Source organism: Macaca nemestrina, chromosome X (genome assembly GCF_043159975.1).
Source record: "Macaca nemestrina isolate mMacNem1 chromosome X, mMacNem.hap1, whole genome shotgun sequence".
NCBI classification, from domain to species: Eukaryota; Metazoa; Chordata; class Mammalia; order Primates; family Cercopithecidae; genus Macaca; species Macaca nemestrina.
This window is the reverse complement of record NC_092145.1, coordinates 10,734,147-10,737,960: the sequence shown is the minus strand read 5'-3', so window position 1 is coordinate 10,737,960 and position 3,814 is coordinate 10,734,147.

Below are 3,814 nucleotides of genomic sequence, written 5' to 3'. Positions count from 1 at the left end.
GGGACTACAGGCATGTGCCACCACACCCGGCTACTTTTTGTATTTTTAGTAAAGATAGGGTTTCACTGTGTTGGCTAGGCTGGTCTCAAACTCCTGACCTCAAGTGACATGCCTGCCTCAGCCTCCCAAAGTGCTGGGATTACAGGCATGAGCCACCATGCCCGACCAACTTTTAAATTTCTTTAGTAACCTCCATGCTGTTTTACACAATAGTTATACCAATCTACATTTCCACCAACAGTGTACTAGGGCTCTTTTTTCTCCACACCTTCATCAACATTTATTTTTTATAATAGTCATCTTAACAAGTGTGAAGTGATACAGTGGTTCTAATTGGCATTTCTCTTATGATTAATGATGTTGAACACCTTTTAATATATCTGCTAGCATGCCATTGTAAGAAATATTATGGAGAGAAACCACACTGTATCTTTTACTCAGTTTCCCCCAGTGATAAGATCTTGCAAAAGTATAGTATAACATCACAACAAGAAAACTGACATTAATACACTCCATCTATTCAAATTTCACCAGGTTTATATGTGCTCATCTGTGTGTGTGTTTAGCTATATTCAGTTTTATAATACGCCTAGATTCAAGGGACAACCACCCTAATAAGTATACAGAAGAGTTTCATCAACATAAGGATCTCTCATGTTGTCCTTTAATAGCCACACCCAACCTCCCTCTCAAGTTCATAATCCCTAGTTACCACTATTCTCCACCTATATAATTTTGTCATTTTCAGAATGTTATATAAATGGAATCATTCAGTATGTAACCTTTTGGAATTGGTGTGTTAGTTTGTTCTTTCATTGCTATAAAGAAATACTTGAAGCTGAGGCCAGGTGCGGTGGCTCACGCCTGTAATCCCAGCACTGTGGGAGGCCAAGGTGGGTGGATCACGAGGTCAGGAGATCGAGACCATCCTGGCCAATATGGTGAAGCCCCATCTCTACTAAAAATACAAATATTAGTCAGGCATGGTGGCGGCCGGCGCCTGTAGTCCCAGCTACTCAGTAAGCTGAGGCAGGAAAATCGCTTGAACCCGGGAGGCGGAGTTTGCAGTGAGCCGAGATAGCACCACTGCACTCTGGCCTGGGAGACAGAGCGAGACTCCATGTCAAAAAAAAAAGAAAGATGAAAGAAAAGAAAGAAAGAGAAAGAGAGAGAGAGAGAAAGAGAGAGAGAGAGGAAGGGGAGGGGAGGGGAGGGGAGGGGAGGGGAGGGGAAGGGAAGGGAAGGGAAGGGAAGGGAAGGGAAGGGAAGGGAAGGGAAGGGAAGGGAAGGGAAGGGAAGAAAAAAGAAAAGAAAAGAAAAGAAAAGAAAAGAAAAGAAAGAGAAAGAGAAAGAACTGAAGCTGAGTAACTTATAAAGCAATGAGGTTTAATTGACTCACAATTCTGAAGGCTGTACAGGAAGTGTGGTGCCAGCTTGTGCTTCTCGTTATAGTTTCAGGAAGCTTACAATTATGGCAGGTGAAGAGGGAGCAGACATTGTCGCATGTCTGTGACAGAGGAAGACCAAGAAACAGAGGGAAGAGGTGCCACACACTTTTAAAAACCAGATCACGTGTGAACTCAGAGCAAGAACTCACTCATCACAAAGGGGATAGTGTGAAGCCACTCATAAGAGACTCACCCCCATAATCTAATCACCTACCACCAGACCCACCTCCAACATTGGAAATTACATTTCAAAATAAAATTTGGAGGGGACAAACATCCAAACCGTATCATTTATTTTGTCACTCACCATAAGTCTCTGAGGATTCATTCATGTTGTTGCGTATATCAATAGTTTATTCTTTTATATTCCTGAGTGTGATATTCCATTGAATAAATGTACCATAGTTTGCCTAATCTTTCTACCTGTTGAAGGGCATCTGGGCTGTTTCTAGTTTTTGGCTATTACAAATAAAGCTGTTACAATCATTCACATGCAGGATTTTGTATGAAAGTAACATTTCATTTCTCTGTAGTAATTACCCAGATTATGGGTACTAGGGTAGTTGCCCTATTTGGTTGTGTCAGGAAATTCCAACCTTTCTAATGTGGCTGTATCATCTACATTCCCACCAGCAATGCATGCATGATCCAGTTTCTTTGCATCTACATTAGCATTTGGTTTTGTCACTTTTAAAAAGCTTGGCTTTTCTGGAAGGTGTGTACTGATATCTGATTGTGGTCTTAATTGGCATTTTCCTGACGGCTAATGATGTTAAATATCTTTTTATGTACTTATTTGTCATCCATGTATTCTCAGCCCTCTCTCTCTGACAGATTCATGACACTGGGTTAGAACAAAGATGTTGACAGTATATGTATTAAGTCTGAAAATGACACAAAGATTAGAAGATTTTTCTAATAACAAGATTTAAATGCAGTAAGAGTTTAAACAGGCTAGACTGTGGACCACTTGAACTATGATTGTAACCAGACAAGAGAAATTTACTAGAGAACATTGGCATGCTGTGATCTTGGAATCCCAAAACTAGTATCTTGTGAATAGAACGAGAGACATTTGGTTTAACAGTAGTATCAAAAAAGCAACATAGAAGTATTCAATTGACAGTGAATAGATTGTGAACCAAGCATGTGAAAAGGCTTTTCGGAAGCTACTAGTATCTTTGAGTAACCTCCATGGAAATGTAACTAAAACAAGAGGTGACTTTCTCTTCCTGTCCTGTGTTGATCAGACTACACTTGAAGGAGTAGTTCCAGTTGCGGACCTTTAAGAGGAAGAGAGACAACTTAAATAGTCACCTGAGGAAGGAAGAAATCTGAGTGATGTTGAGACCTGAAATGGCGTCGTGGGGCAAATGATGAAAATAACTGTATCAGGTATCGCTCTGATGGGAAACAGACCGTACACTCGAATAGGAAAATTAGAGGAGGGTTTAATAAATGTCTAACACTTAGTGATTACAGAGGAATGGGACAGTACAGGGAAACCAGAAGAAATAACTTGGAGTTGGAAACAGGAAGGCAACTGCTACTAACCCTAAGTTTGACAGGGAGAAGGAGGAGACTATTACTGGAACCTGGAGAATTAGGGAGCTGTGTGTAGAGAACTGTCAGACAAAAAGTGATCATCTAGGTCAAGAAATGAAACAGAAATTTCAGAAATTACAGAAATTCTGCAAGGAAGGAGCCAGATAAAGAAATACTCTGACTTCATTTTCCTCCTCCTCCAATCGTCTGCAGGGACCTACCATTCACTAAAACTAACCCGAGGCCAGAGAACAAGACAGCCCATTGTCAGGCCTCTGAGCCCAAGCCAAGCCATCATATCCCCTGTGACCTGCACGTATCCATCCAGATGGCCTGAAGCAAGTGAAGAATCACAAAAGAAGTGAAAATGGCCCTTTCCTACCTTAACTGATGACATTACCTTGTGAAATTCCTTTTCCTGGCTCAGCAGCTCCCCCACTGAGCACCTTGTGACCCCCGCCCCTGCCTCCAGAGAACAACCCCCTTTGACTGTAATTGTCCATTACCTACCCAAATCCTGTAAAACGGCCCCACCCCATCTCTCTTTTCGGACTCAGCCCACCTGCACCCAGGTGATTAAAAAGTTTTATTCCTCACACAAAGCCTGTTTGGTGGTCTCTTCACCCGGACGTGCGTGACACTTATTAATACAGTCCATGGTTTATATGAGTCAGATTTTTAGGAGCACAAAGCAGAGTGAAGAAGAGTGGAGAACGGATCTGGTGAAGCAAATAGACGGTATATTAAGAACACTGAACTCAGAGAAGCAAAAGTCTCTGGAGAGATCAGTGTCTTTCTTCAACTCTTTCATATGGCGTCAT